This window comes from Oncorhynchus mykiss, chromosome 19 (assembly GCF_057628025.1).
Source record: "Oncorhynchus mykiss isolate SJ-2025 chromosome 19, ASM5762802v1, whole genome shotgun sequence".
Classification (NCBI taxonomy): domain Eukaryota; kingdom Metazoa; phylum Chordata; class Actinopteri; order Salmoniformes; family Salmonidae; genus Oncorhynchus; species Oncorhynchus mykiss.
The window spans coordinates 42,108,508-42,124,986 of NC_143040.1; the positions used below are offsets into that span (position 1 = coordinate 42,108,508).

The window sequence follows — 16,479 nt, forward strand, 5'->3', positions numbered from 1 at the left end:
GATCTCTCTCTTTCTCTCTACAGCTGAAATAGTTTCACAAAATGAGATCATATTCAAAAAGGCCAAACACTGCACTGACCTCACTTTACACTGTCTGAGAGCTCAGTGTGATATTTCTCCTCTATATTTCTACTTCAATTGATTTATTCATGTCAGCTGCCTGATCTGGTAACAAATATACTGCAGGTGCACATTTCTCAGATGTGTCAGAATAGATGTGTTTAAAATAGTTATAATTCACTTTTCCTTTTTTTTTTTTACAGTATAATACAGTCCATTTTATGATATTGTACTGTGTGTCATTACACAGTAACTGCTTTGATACTGTACTTATATTACCGGGGAGTGTACTGTAATATTAAATTACATGATTTTACCTGCCACCAAGCTGTCTGTAAATTACTGTCAAATTCATGCTAACCCCTTTACAGTGTACTGTATTCAGGTATATGCTCTCAAGCCCTTTATACAGCGGCAGTACATCACATGACCTATTGAAGGATGCATGGTTGGTTATAGTCTATCGGCTTGTATCGTTCCAGTCAAACACGTCCGTCCCCTTCAGTCATTGTGTTATTTATTTTACATTAAAGAACTCGAAGCAGTTCCATACTTCCATAACACAACTCCCAACTTTCTATGGCGTTCATCATCCCAAGCCATTTTGAATTACGTTGCCAATAAATCACACAGGAATCTCTGGGTTCCCCACTGGCCGACACCTAGATAAAAAAAAATGTACCACCACAAATGCTAAATCTGTTAGAACAGACTTGAAAGATGAGGGAAGAGAGGGTTTCTGCCCTGAAGATGAAAAATGACTGTTGGTGAAGAAAATAATTTCACATCATTTTGTTGTTTAGTTATCAGTGATTCAAGACAAAAACCAACAACATTAAGCAAACGTGAATAAAAAAAAAAACAGCAAGCCAAGGCCCACCCACGCTCTGACAGTGGGTTACTACTATATATAGATAGAGTACATAGATTCAAAAGAGGTTTGAGAAATCAATTAATGAATTTAGACATTCACAATGTCTGCAGGATTCAAATGAGAATTCCCCAAGCACCACTTCCCACAACCTTCATCCAGCCAAATAATGTCTTGTGGCTTACTAACACCATGCTCATAGTTGTCAAGATCAATTTATGTTAGCTTTTGTGTGCATCAGGAGTGTAATAGGATCATTTCATTGCCAGATACAGATGCATCCTCTGCCTTTACATCTAAGTAGCAGATTGCTGTTCTTGATCATCTCGACCGCCCCTGCAAGAAGAACAACACCATTTGATGGTCTGCTGCTCAGACAATATATAAAGCTAGTTGTAATGGTTGTTTGGAGGCAAAGTGCAACAGAGCAGCAGAATTTCATTTGTTCCGCAAACTTGGAAAGCATTATGTCGGCCTGCCAAATATTTCTTGATGCGCCGGGGTTGTGTGACCTTCATACAGCAGACATATTTATCATGTTCTACCAGAGTAAATGTAACACTTTTAAAAAAAAATATTTTATAAACATGAAATTAAATCATGTCGTAGTTCAACGGGAACAACCCAATAGCTTTTTAAGTTCCTTTTACAAGACAGGGATGAGGTCACTAACCTCTGGCTGGATTTGGTTCTGGTTCTGAGGTCACGACCTCGTCTATGTTCCACATCAAATACGGTACTCCAGACGTGGCAACTCTATTTTGATTACCATAAACAAATATAATAACAATCAATTAAAATATCTGCAATGACCCGTCCTTTCTCAGGTAATCACTTTCTTGAGTTGGTGACCAGCACCCTACACACTACAAGAATATAAATCACGTAATAATGATTAACTATTATATAGATCTTTTTTTTTATTATTCTGCAACATGCAGATGACCTCTGTATTTTACACCACAATTCTCCACACACTGAACTACTACATTAACACCGTTCTCACATTGCAATCCCAGAGAGGTCACCATGCTGCTCCCACTAGGGTGTCAGGTGCCCATGCTTAAAAAGAGACCAGCGGTAGGGAGCACAAGCAGAACAGCTTCAAAATCTGTCATTCCCACTGAGTCCCAGAAAAGCCTAGTTATTATTGTGTAGAGAGAGGGAGAGCCATCTCCATCACCTACACTACAGTCACCATCCACAACGGTGGCACAACCCCACCACATTCTTTTGCACCATTTTCAAATGACTCTCTGTATACTCTGAATCACACAAACCCACACCCACACACAAATCTCAATGACATCATGGAGAGAAGAAAAAACATACTGGTTGGTAAGTGTTTACTTGAAAATAAAATGCCTATGGCCCACAGGGTGAAATGCCAGTGGGGAAATCAACCAATGTGAGGGGTGTCTGATAGGGATCTGTGTGTAGGAACAGAGAGCCGCATTGTGTTCACACTTCCTGCTTTCCCTCGTCTACAAGAGAACTCCAGAGTACAGTTAGTATTGTAAAAATGGAAAAGACTTGTGAGAAGTCGAGATTAGAGATATGAAATGTACACAGAACAGGACATTTCTTTACTCACAGTAACAGGGTTCCAAACCAGAGAGGGAGTCAGCATCCATTTTAAGTCGATTAGCTTTGACTTATATACTGACAGGGTAACTTAAAGTATAATAATAACATGATTATAATAATAACCAGACTACACGTACTGCAAATAAAGCATGTGTCGCTTTTAATGAACTAGAAGATGCCAACTTATGGTAACTAATGTCTTTCTCAAGAAAACTCATGAGATATCTGCAGACGTGGTTGTGCAGCAAACAACAATAAAACAGCCACAGGGTCATTGGCCAATTAAATGAATGGACATCTTGAATGGAGGTGACACACCTTGGTGAGCCTGCTGTCTAAGATATCACTCTATGTAGCCAATCAGCGAACCACCCACCATTCAACTTTTGAAGGCAAGGAGAATACATCAAGCGGCCGAAACTTGTGTGCAAATGATCATTTAGGATTGAAGTAATTGGTTTCATCAGTGTTGAAAAGGCAGCCAGAGCAAAATGCCACTTTAGATTAGGGCCCTCCTCCTGAAGAAATGGATGACACCACTGATCGGGGGACTAAATGCCAAAACTAATCAATTGCTTTTGTGACTCTGGCTCTCCATGCAGCAGTAAAAAGAGAGGGTGCACTAGGTTCTCTTTCTCATTATAGAAAATGCTATCTCCTTAGTAACATAATTTAACTTCTCATCAACTTGGTCACACTGTGTCATCAAACCTGTCCAAACCCCCGGCAGACAATGAGGGGTTATGAAAAACAACCTTGTTCGGGGTTAGGCCCCATTTATAAATACCACCAAGACTGGACAACACCAGGGCCCATATTCACTAAACATATCAGAGTAGGAGTGCTGATCTAGGATCAGCTTATCCTTTTAGATCATAATTAATATGATTACATGGGCAGGGGAGACCTGATCTTAGACATCTATCTTTTCAGTGAGTTGGAACACCACCATTCTGTTAAAGGAAAACTCCACCCAAAAACTAACTTTTGGTATTTGTTTCATTAGTCCACTGTTGATATAGTCCCAAAATGTTTTGCATGTCAGCAATCAAGATAAAAAAAGAAACGTCCCTTTTAAGGACCCTGTCTTTCAAAGATAATTCGTAAAAATCCAAGTAACTTCATAGATCTTCATTGTAAAGGCTTTAAACACTGTTTCCCATGCTTGTTCAATGAACCATAAACAATTAATGAACATGCACCTGTGGAATGGTCATTAAGACACTAACAGCTTACAGACGGTAGGCAATTAAGGTCAGTAATGAAAACTTAGGACACTAAAGAGGCCTTTCTACTGACTCTGAAAAACACCAAAAGAAAGATGCCCAGGTTCCCTGCTCATCTGTGTGAACGTGCCTTAGGCATGCTGCAAGGAGGCATGAGAACTGCAGATGTGGCCAGGGCAATAAATTGCAATGTCTGTACTGTTAGACGCCTAAGACAGTGCTACAGGTACACAGGACTGACAGCTGATCGTCCTGGCAGTGGCTGACCATGTGTAACAACACCTGGACAGGATCAGTACATCCGAACATCACACCTGCGGGACAAGTAGGTGGATGGCAACAACAACTGCCCGAGTTACACCAGGAACGCACAATCCCTCCATCAGTGCTCAGACTGTCCGCAATACGCTGAGAGAGGCTGGACTGAGGGCTTGTAGGCCTGTTGTAAGGCAGGTCCTCACCAGACATCACTGGCAACAACGTCGCCTATGGGCACAAACCCACTGTTGCTGGACCAGACAGGACTGGCAAAAGGTGCTCTTCACTGACGAGTCACGATTTTGTCTCACCAGGGGTGATGGTCGGATTCGCGTTTATCGTCGAAGGAATGAGCGTTACACCGAGGCCTGTACTCTGGAGCGGGATCGATTTGGAGGGTCCATCATGATCTGGGGCAGTGTGGCACAGCATCATCGGACTGAGATTGTTGTTATTGCAGGCAATCTCAACGCTGTACCCTTCCTGACATGACCCTCCAGCATGACAATGCCACCAGCCATACTGTTCGTCCTGTGCTTGATTTCCTGCAAGACAGGAATGTCAGTGTTCTGCCATGGCCAGCGAAGAGCCCGGATCTCAATCCCATTGAGCATGTCTGGGACCTGTTGGATCGGAGGGTGAGGGCTAAGGCCATTCCTCCCAGAAACGTCCGGGAACTTGCAGGTGCCTTGGTGGAAGAGTGGGGTAACATCTCACAGAAAGGACTGGCAAATATGGTGCAGTCCATGAGGAGGAGATGCACTGCAGTACTTAATGCAGCTGGTGGCCACACCAGATACTGACTGTTACTTTGACCCCCCTTTTGTTCAGGGACACGTTATTCAATTTCTGTTAGTCACATGTCTGTGGAACTTGTTCAGTTTATGTCTCAGTTGTTGAATCTTATGTTCATACAAATATTTACACATGTTAACTTTGCTGAAAATAAACGCAGTTGACAGTGAGAGGACGTTTATATAACTTTCAAAAAACAGAAATACAGCCGGTATGATGCATTCAGTTTCATATGGTGTTGAGTTTTCCATTATATATTACATTATATCAGCTATATTTCTGCATTTTGAAAGTGATATATCTCTAAAACCTGATTGCTGACATGCTAAACATGTTGGGACTATATCAACAATGGACTAATGAAACCAATACCAATATACCAAATACCGTTTTTGGGTGGAATTTTCCTTTAACTCGATTAAACAGTGTTCTCTATCTCTTTGGTGAATGTTAACTGTTCATCGTTTTCATGTGTGTATGTGTGTGTGTGTGTGTGTGTGTGTGTGTGTGTGTGTGTGTGTGTGTGTGTGTGTGTGTGTGTGCGTGTGTGTGTGTGTGTGTGTGTGTGTGTGATCTGTGTGTGCAAGTGTGGTGCCTGTTTCATAGCTAAATGCTCAAAGGGAGTAACTGTATCGGGTGCATGATAATACAGCACTTGAAGTTCAAACAGTAGTGTTTAAAATATAAAGGCAATTGTGAATGTTATTGAACAGGCCTCTGTCACAGTGGGTCTAGTAAGGTTGTTGCTGGACCAACACAGTGCCACACTAACAACCATTGTAGCACCAAGGCTGTAGAAGCTCATCTCATACATTGAACCAACTGCATCTATTATTGTTAGGCTTTGTGGCCAACACTCATAAATTAGTACCCGGAAATTCAATGAAAGAACAAATAAAAACCTGTTGATTGAGTAAATTGGAATACTTAAGAGGCAATTAAAAAAGAAAAATAATAAAAGGTGGACAAAAAAAGACATTAATCTGCACTCGTTTTCATTTTGCTGCTTTCATTCTTTCTGTTGTTGTTGTTGCTGCTGTTGTTGTTGTTTTTCTACCTCTCGCTGTGGTATTGATACCATTAAATGAAATACCTGCTGTAACACAAAGGAGGGAACATAAAGATGAGGAGAGAGACAGAGAGAGAGGCTTATGAAGAGAGAAGAGAGAGAGGCAGGCCAAGGCATTAATCAGCCATCTTGCTACATATTGATTCAACTACAATGATGCGGTCATTTGGAGAAATAATAGCCAGCAAATTATGCAGGATGAAACCCTGCTGTTAATGAATGAGAATAATCCCCCTTTGTACTGAAAAACCCACCACCCACAGCTCGGAGGCTAGGAAATCTGCTAGGTGGAGGAGTGGGCCTGCCAGGCTGCTGTGATTACCAGCGGTAGGGGAAACACTGAGAGGAGAGCTACCATTGTCCTCCCTTGCGCTCAGAAGGTCAGTGTGTGCGTGCGTGTGTGCTCAGAGGGTCAGGGTCTGTATGGCTCTTCTCAGGGTGGTCATCCGGACGCCTGGCTGCTCCATCAGGCTCACAGCAGCAAGACTGAGGCTTATTTCACTGTTTCTTGAAGGATGATGCAGAATGGACATGAATATAGACACTGGAGGAGACAGTATTTATGGAGGAAACAAGGCCTCATACTGAGACAGATTGCTTATCCTTATCCTTTAATTCACATTCTATCATTAGGGATGGGCCAGACACGTACTATAGACCACAGGAGGCTGCTGAAGGGAGGACGGCTCATAGTAATGGCTGGAATGGAGTGAAACTATTTCCACTCTTTTTCTTCTAACTGCAGTGTTGGGAGTGGGCTCGCGGGTAAGAATTTCACGGTAAAGTCTACACCGGTTGTATTCAGTGCATGTGACCAATAACACTTGACCAATAACACCATTCCATTTATTCTGTTCCAGCCATTACTATGAGCCTGTTCTCCCCAAATGAAGGTGCCACCAGCCCCCTGTGGTATACACAAACGGATATACAGTGAGTGCCTTGCGAAAGTATTCGGCCCCCTTGAACTTTGCGACCTTTTGCCACATTTCAGGCTTCAAACATAAAGATATAAAACTGTATTTTTTTGTGAAGAATCAACAACAAGTGGGACACAATCATGAAGTGGAACGACATTTATTGGATATTTCAAACTTTTTGAACAAATCAAAAACTGAAAAATTGGGCGTGCAAAATTATTCAGCCCCTTTACTTTCAGTGCAGCAAACTCTCTCCAGAAGTTCAGTGAGGATCTCTGAATGATCCAATGTTGACCTAAATGACTAATGATGATAAATACAATCCACCTGTGTGTAATCAAGTCTCCGTATAAATGCACCTGCACTGTGATAGTCTCAGAGGTCCGATAAAAGCGCAGAGAGCATCATGAAGAACAAGGAACACACCAGGCAGGTCCGAGATACTGTTGTGAAGAAGTTTAAAGCCGGATTTGGATACAAAAAGATTTCCCAAGCTTTAAACATCCCAAGGAGCACTGTGCAAGCGATAATATTGAAATGGAAGGAGTATCAGACCACTGCAAATCTACCAAGACCTGGCCGTCCCTCTAAACTTTCAGCTCATACAAGGAGAAGACTGATCAGAGATGCAGCCAAGAGGCCCATGATCACTCTGGATGAACTGCAGAGATCTACAGCTGAGGTGGGAGACTCTGTCCATAGGACAACAATCAGTCGTATATTGCACAAATCTGTCCTTTATGGAAGAGTGGCAAGAAGAAAGCCATTTCTTAAAGATATCCATAAAAAGTGTCGTTTAAAGTTTGCCACAAGCCACCTGGGAGACACACCAAACGTGGAAGAAGGTGCTCTGGTCAGATGAAACCAAAATTGAACTTTTTGGCAACAATGCAAAACGTTATGTTTGGCGTAAAAGCAACACAGCTCATCACCCTGAACACACCATCCCCACTGTCAAACATGGTGGTGGCAGCATCATGGTTTGGGCCTGATTTTCTTCAGCAGGGACAGGGAAGATGGTTAAAATTGATGGGAAGATGGATGGAGCCAAATACAGGACCATTCTGGAAGAAAACCTGATGGAGTCTGCAAAAGACCTGAGACTGGGACGGAGATTTGTCTTCCAACAAGACAATGATCCAAAACATAAAGCAAAATCTACAATGGAATGGTTCAAAAATAAACATATCTAGGTGTTAGAATGGCCAAGTCAAAGTCCAGACCTGAATCCAATCGAGAATCTGTGGAAAGAACTGAAAACTGCTGTTCACAAATGCTCTCCATCCAACCTCACTGAGCTCGAGCTGTTTTGCAAGGAGGAATGGGAAAGAATTTCAGTCTCTCGATGTGCAAAACTGATAGAGACATACCCAAAGCGATTTACAGCTGTAATCACAGCAAAAGGTGGCGCTACAAAGTATTAACTTAAGGCAGCTGAATAATTTTGCACGCCCAATTTTTCTGTTTTTGATTTGTTAAAAAAGTTTGAAATATCCAACAAATGTCGTTCCACTTCATGATTGTGTCCCACTTGTTGATTGTTCACAAAAAAATACAGTTTTATATCTTTATGTTTGAAGCTTGAAATGTGGCAAAAGGTCGCAAAGTTCAAGGGGGCCGAATACTTTCGCAAGGCACTGTACGTGCAAACACGCAGTCACGCACACGTTTGCATGGGAGGAGAAGATGAGATTTTAACTTGCTTCCTACAACCAAACATGCACCACAATAAATCATTTTTGGCCATGACATTTTTTGCTCTTTGATTCAAAGCCCAAATAACATAACCTTTTCTTTCAGGCTATGCAAAGCTACTCTGATTCTAAATCAACAGTGGCTATGCAGCCGGGTGTAAAGTCTTAATAGCTCCAGCACCACACTTCCCTGCATATCTTCATTACAGTGGGAATCATCTTATTGTTGGATTAAACTTACCGCATACGACTAAACACACACAGCCACATCATGAAATAACCCAACTAGCAACAAGCTGTTTGGACAATAGATTGGTTCCATTTCAAGTCCAAAATCAATCCCCCAACATAGGAAAAGAGACAGAAAACCGGGTGCATAAAAGCAGTAAATCAGATTCACTCAAGGAATGAAGTACAAACATATTGATTCATTTATGCAGAGCGACTCAATTGTTATGACCGTGGTATAAACACACACATGAAGTTATTAAACCACACTGACAACAAAAGCAAAACATCTCAGTAACAGACGTAACAGGTGGTACTGTTTTAACACGGAACAGTTTAAACTCACAGAACCCCCTCAGGGGTTTAGTGTGTGAATATCAACCTTTTAAGTCAATAGTGTAATCTCTCATCGGGTGTGGTTGTATAATGTGCAGGTGTGTGTGCGTGTGTGAGTGTGCGTGCGAGCGAGCGTGTGTGTGTGCTTATGGTGTAGAGCTGTCCTGTGTTCTGCCTGCTTGAGACCCGCAGGTTGTAGACAGAGAGGGCAGACTGAGAAGACAGTTGTCAATGGCCAAGGTCACCAGGCTGCCTGTACAGACTGGGGCTAGTGTGTGCATCCCAAATGGCACCCTATGCTCTATGGACCCTGGTCAAAAGTAGTGCACTATATAGGGAATAGGGTGCCATTTGGGAAGGATAGGGACCCTGTTTCCCAGTGCGCTCCAATCTCCCCCACCACAGAGTTGTCCTGTATGTACCCACGAACAAGGAGAGGGAGGGTGGCAGCTTCAATGTACACAACACACACACACACACACACACACACACACACACACACACACACACACACACACACACACACACACCAAATATGAAATGCTAGTGGAGCGTGTCCATAAAATAAAAAGGAATTGCGTCTGGGGACTGAAACCAGAATCAGATATTACCTGCTGTCTTGATTAATAGTCTCTCTCCTGTATGCTTTTAATTTAAAGCCCCCCAGCACTCTCTCTCTCTCTCTCCTCTGTGGAAAAATGATTATGTCCCAAATGGCACCCTATTCCCTAGAGGCCCTGGTCAAAACTAGTGCACGATGTAGGGATTAGGTTGCCATTTGGAACGTAAGCAATAACTTCTCTATTTTTACGATGGACTCATCCAAACCTGGATGTGGGACTGGGGGGCCCAGCAATACATTTTAGTTTCAATTTGCATTGCAATGTTTTTAAATTCATATCTGACTTTAATTTGCTGCGGATATGGTTGTTTGCATTTACCTCAAGCATGGAAAACTGGTACTGGTCTGCAGTACAGGGAAACTGATTGTTACATACTGTTTAAAATAGGAATAAACAAATGTTACTAGCGCTAATCAGAGGCATATGTGGCTTGCAGCCTTGCACACCGGAACCAGACATGTCCATAATGACTAGCAGCAGATGTGTGGTGAGAGCCACTGTAATGGTGGTGGTGAGGGGCAGGGATGATGAAATCTTGATAGCCACAATGGTTGATGGCCAAAACTCGGAAAGCCCTGAGGTTAGAGAGGTGAGCCAGTGACCGAAGGGTTGCCAGTTTGAATCCCAGGGCTTATGGGGAAAAACAGTGGGGAGTGAGGAGAGTTGCTGGTATCAGAAGGTCGTCTTCTGGTTCTTGGCTGTCTGCAGTGATGTGGTGTCTTCGGTTTGCCCAACTGGTTAGCCTGCAGTGATGTGGTGTCTTCTGTTTGCCCAACTGGTTAGTCTGCAGTGATCTGGTGTCTTCTGTTTGCCCAACTGGTTAGTCTGCAGTGATGTGGTGTCTTCTGTTTGTCCACCTGGTTAGCCTGCAGTGATGTGGTGTCTTCTGTTTGCCCAACTGGTTAGTCTGCAGTGATCTGGTGTCTTCTGTTTGCCCAACTGGTTAGTCTGCAGTGATGTGGTGTCTTCTGTTTGTCCAACTGGTTAGTCTGCAGTGATCTGGTGTCTTCTGTTTGTCCACCTGGTTAGTCTCTAGTGATGTGGTGTCTTCTGTTTGTCCACCTGGTTAGTCTGCAGTGATGTGGTGTCTTCTGTTTGTCCACCTGGTTAGTCTGCAGTGATGTGGTGTCTTCTGTTTGTCCAACTGGTTAGTCTGCAGTGATCTGGTGTCTTCTGTTTGTCCACCTGGTTAGTCTGCAGTGATGTGGTGTCTTCTGTTTGCCCACCTGGTTAGTCTGCAGTGATGTGGCATCAAGAGGCTTAGTACAGAGTGACTGCGGCTCCGCCCGCTCAGTGGATCCATCGCCACAGCGGGCGAGGCAAATCCCGTTAGCTGTGAATAAAGCCATTCGGGCCAGCTACAGGTAAGCCTGACGCAATGCGATTACATGGCAAGTGCAGTGGCTGAAAGCCCCAGCGCCAACACAATACCCTCAGTCAGCCTTCTTCATTTCTGCCATACCATTCCATTAATGGAAATCCTGTTAAAAGGTGTGACACACCCATTTTTAAATCCCAAATGGCAACCTAGTTCCTTTATAGTGTACTAATTTAGACCAGAGCCTTAAACGCCCTGCTCAGAAGTAGTGCACCATATAGGCAATAGGGTGCCACTTGGGATGCAGAAACACTGTACGAGAGAAAGAAAGAGAGGATTGTGGGAGATTTAAAGGATTCTGGGTAATGTTGAGTTAATTCACCATATCAACATCAAGTTATGATCAATGGTAAAATGATTTGGATGTAGCTATATAACAGCTCCCGTATGTCTGGCTGACAGACAGTTCCTTGATCACAAATACAAAGCTAAGCTAAGCAATGTCTCTTTAATAACAACAAGTAGACAGTTATTAAATCCTCTTTGTGGGAACAGGAGGGAGGGAGCAGAGCAGGGTAGAGGAGAGTAGAGGTTTTTTCACTGTTCAGCAGGCCAGGGTTAGTCTAGTTGACTCTTTTGAGCATGATGGATCATTCTCTTATTTAGCAGGGTCATTCTTTCATCTCTATCTCTAAGACTGCATCTCACTCCCGAGTGGCACTGCATCGCAGTGTTGAGGTGTCACTACAGCCTGGGGTACGATCCCAGGCTGTGTTACAGCCGGCCGTGACCGGGAGTCCTATAGGGCGGTGCACAATTGGCCCAGTGTCGTCCCGGTTAGGGGAGGGTTTGGCCGGGGGCTTTCCATGGCTCATCGCGCTCTAGTGACTCCTTGTGGCAGGCCGGGCACCTGCAAGCTGACACCAGTCGTTAATTGAACAGCGTTTCCTGGCTTCCGGGTTAAGCGAGCAGGTGTTAAGAAGCAACGTGGTTTGGCGGGTCATGTTGACCTTCGCCTCTCCTGAGGGAGTTACAGCGATGAAACAAGATCGCAACTACCAATTGGATATCACAAAAATGGGGGTAACATTTTTTTTAATAAAAGACTGCATCTCAAATTGCACTCTACTGCCTATATAGTGCACTACTTTTGTGGCATTGGGCCCTTTTCAAAAGTGGTGCACTATTTAGGGAATAGGGTGCCATTTGGACCGTATGCTAAGAGAGGGATATCCAAAGACAGAGAACAAGAGCTACACAGCAACATTCATCACAATAACAACATACCTTGCATTACACCTGGGATGAAAACACGTACATTTGCTCAACTTACCCCAAGGCAAATATTTGGACTATATTAGCCCAAACAAGGATGCACTTTCATGCTAGGTTTAGGACCTCATATTGAAGCTTATAGAGACCCCAACTGATGTATAGAACAATTTTTGGTTTAGATACAAGCCTCATGAAACCTCGAACACAAAACTTGACCTGGCCAGTTGTTTTGGACCGAACGTACCACTTTTTCCACCTGGGTTCTTCATTCACAGACTCCATGAAATGATGACCTCTTCCTAAATATTTGGCCACATTAACTCTTAACACTGTCTATGGTTTCCTAGAAACAAGGGTGATTGAACGTACCCTCCCTTACTGCTCTCCGCATTTCTCATGGGGTCAAAACTATATGGAAACACAAACACCCATACAAAACAAAAACACAATTCTATTTGTAATGTGTCTGTAACGAGGTCTTTTTGCTTCAGAAGATGAATAACTAATAAGGAGATAAAAGTCATAACAAAGCTTGGGAAATCTGTAACAATATTGCCTATCTCACAAATCCGTGTGTTTATGAATCAAAAACACCTCATATATTCTGCTGTCTGTCTGTGTATGACGTCAATCTATACTCTCCAGTATCTCACCAGCCAACCAACCACATCAAAACCCTTCAAAGCTGCTCTCAACAGCCCGCCACATAGATTTCCCCCACTTCCCTTCCCAAAATGGTTTATTGAGTCTCCCAGCCAGCCAGCCAAGGCGGCGCGAGGGGAGCCAGGTAGCTATAAAGAGACAGATAAGAGATGCGTTGGAGAGAGAGAGAGAGAGAGAGAGCGGGAGAGGGCGGGAGAGAGACAGAGGCTCAGAAGGGGGCGACGGCTCCTTGACGAGCGCTCATCATCTCCTCTACCTTCCCCTGAACCTGATCTGTCCCAGTAATCGCTCGCTTCAATCAGAAGAAGAAAAAAAATCTATAGTTCAATGGTAATTTTCTCTCCTCTCCTCCACTCCTCAATCCGCCCCTGTCTGTCTGTGTCTGGGCCAGGCACCTGCTGAAGCCTCTGAGGTGGAACGGCTCAATATTAGCTCTGAAATTAGCAGCAGTCCCTTGTTAAAGACTTGGCACACTGTGAGCAGGGATAGACACTGTTAATGGCATAAAAGCCCTCATCACCTGGGAGCCACACAATTACTTGAGCCAGCCTCTCTCTCTTTTCTCTCTCCCCCTCTCTCTCTATCCCGGCCCTGTATCCTTGAGACAGCTTACTCCTCTCCTCACTGGCCACCAACCAAAACGGAGGAGACAGAGAGCGAGATCTCTCCCGTGACAGCCCCCTGCGCCTCTCTAAACCCCATTTATAGGAAAAGCAGCATTCAATTGAACCGCTAAATCGCTGTTAATGAATTTTGGGGGGCTTTTTGCGGTGAAAATCGGTGAAAATCAGGTCTGATAACATTATTGTGATTTAAAGATGTAGTAGGGGTAAACTCACTCACAAACATACAGTAAATGTCTTTAGAAAACTAAATCAAAGAGTGCATTTTTAATAATGATACTTGACATAGTACATATACTCAGGTTATTACTTAGGCAAATGTAATCCATAACTCAGACAGGCTTTAATATGGCAGACTGAGTCCCCGCGCTTCTGAAGTTCAATATAATATTTATGATGCTACTTTACTTATTAAGGAGACTGAATATAAGAGAGGAATAAAAAGGAAGTAGCCTTGTAGCTGTGACAGTAGCATATTTTTAATACAGTATGTACAATAGAGTAAGTATCCTCTCACTATCACAATGTCCCCTTCTCTCTGCAGTATCCTCAACATGGGCTGTGAACTTTATTAGCCTTATCTCTCCACAGTCCAAACTGCTTTCCTGTATGGCTACTTCTCCAACATCTTAAAACTAAGGCTGTACAGGTCATTGGCTACAAGGCTACACTTCCTGTATCTCTAGGCCAAGTCTGTACAAGCTGATATTACATTACATCTCCACGCTGTACACTACAGGCCAGGGGTGAACCCAGAGTCACATGTGAGGCCCCGCCGCCACTCTGCAGCCATCGCCCTGACAACAAGCAGCATGGTGAGCATATCAGGGCCACCCTGCACTGAGACCTACTGTAGGGTTGGGATGGTGGGGTGGGAACCAAGAGCAGCATCGCTAGCCTTCCTCACAAACTACACAGAACAAAAATATAAACGCAACATGGAAAGTGTTGGTCCCATGTTTCATGAGCTGAAATAAAAGAAACCAGAAATGTTCCATATGCACAAAAAGTGTATTTCTCTCAAATTTGCTACATACATTTGTTTACATCTCTGTTTACATCACTGAGAATTTCTCCTTTGCCAAGAATCGTGTGGCATATCAAGAAGGTGACTAAAAATCATGATCATTACACAGGTGCACCTTGTGCAGGGGACAATAAAAGGCCACTCTAAAATGTGCAGTTCTGTCACAACACAATGCCACAGATGTCTCAAGTTTTGAGGGAGCGTGCATTTGGCATGCTGACTGCAGAAATGTCCTGACATGCTGACTGCAGGAATGTCCACCAGAGCTGTTACCAGAGAATTGAATGTTAATTTCTCTACCATAAGCCGAACTCCAACGTCGTTTAGAGAATTTGGCAGTACGTCCAACTGGCTTCACAACCGCAGACCACATGTAACCAAGCCTGCCCAGGACCTCCACATCCGGCTTATTCACCTGTGGCATTGTCTGAGACCAGTCACCTGGACAGCTGATGAAACTGTGGGTTTGTACAACCAAAGAATTTCTGCACAAACTGTCAGAAACCGTCTCAGGGAAGCTCATCTGCGTGCGTTCTTGTCGTCCTCACCAGGGTCTTGACCTGACTGCAGTTCGGAGTCATTACCGACTTCAGTTGGAAAATGCTCACCGTCGATGGTCACTGGCACACTGATGAAGTGTGCTCTTCACAGATGAATCCCGGTTTCAACTGTACCGGGCAGATGGCAGACAGCGTGTATGGCGTTATGTGGGCGAGCGGTTATGGTATGAGCAGGCACAAGCTACGGACAACGAACATAATTGCATTTTATCGAACGCAATTTGAATGCACAGAGATACCGTGACGAGATCCTGAGGCCCATTGTCGTGCCATTCATCCGCCACCATTTCAGCATGATAATGCACGGCCTCATGTCGCAATGATCTGTACACAATTCCTGGAAGCTTAAATGTCCCAGTTTTTTCATGGCCTGCATTCTCACCAGACATGTCACCCATTGAGCATTTTTGGGATGCTCTGGACCAACGTGTATAAGCGTGTTCCAGTTCCCGCCAATATCCAGCAACTTCGCACAGCCATTGAAGAGGAGTGGGACAACATTCCACAGGCCACAGTCAACAGCCTGATCAACTCTATGCGAAGGAGATGTGTCGCGCTGCATGAGGCAAATGTTGGTCACACCAGATTCTGACAGTTTTTCTGATCCACGCTCCTACTTTCTTTAAAGGTGTCTGTGACCAACAGATGCATATCTGTATTCCCAGTCATGTGAAATCCATAGATTAGGGCCTAATGCATTTATTTAAATTGACTGATTTCCTTACATGAACTGTAACTCATTAACATCTTTGAAATTGTTGCATGTTGCGTTAACATTTTTGTTGAGTATAAGTACCCACTTGGATCCTTAAAGTGGAGAGGCTGGTGCTACCCTGAGCCCTCCCAGCACTCAGCAGTCCTCCCTACCCCTCCTCTGGCTCCCTGCACATGGATGCTGGATGCCACAGCTGGAAGGGCAGCTCCGTGCCAGCCTAGTGGAGCCTATCGGAGTGTGATCAAAGCAGGTTACAATAGACTCCTCACAGGGTCAGCTGCCGACAACCTGTACAAGATTTACGCCTTCAATAATAAATGAACTAAACATTTTGAAGTAATTGGCTGTGCAGAGGCAGAGGAAGAGGCCCCTCTCTCTATCCCGCTCTCCTCTCTATCTCCACCAGAGAGCTTGCTTGTACAAAGCAATAGCGTTTGAATAATTGATGTATGATGCAGTAGTGTGGTGGCTCTGTCGGGTTGCCTTGATTCGCTACAAGCTCTGAGTTCGACTGTGGTGGTGCTTCTGATGATAATCACTGTTTAGAAAAACGATAGGACCAGACAGAAGAAAGAACATGTAGAAAGAAATGGGAAGAAGAGGAGCACTTCAGCAACAAGACAAATCCCAC

The 16,479-nt window shown here is 43.8% G+C and overlaps 1 protein-coding gene and 1 long non-coding RNA gene across 9 annotated transcripts in view; one reads left to right on the forward strand and one right to left on the reverse strand.

Moving 5' to 3' along the window:
* Positions 1-16,479, reverse strand: part of LOC110497688 (neuronal PAS domain-containing protein 3) — a 371,078-nt gene that overhangs the window by 260,189 nt on the left and 94,410 nt on the right. The window lies entirely within an intron of this gene.
* The window catches only part of LOC149975193 (uncharacterized), a 356,113-nt gene that overhangs the window by 57,464 nt on the left and 282,170 nt on the right, over positions 1-16,479 (forward strand). The window lies entirely within an intron of this gene.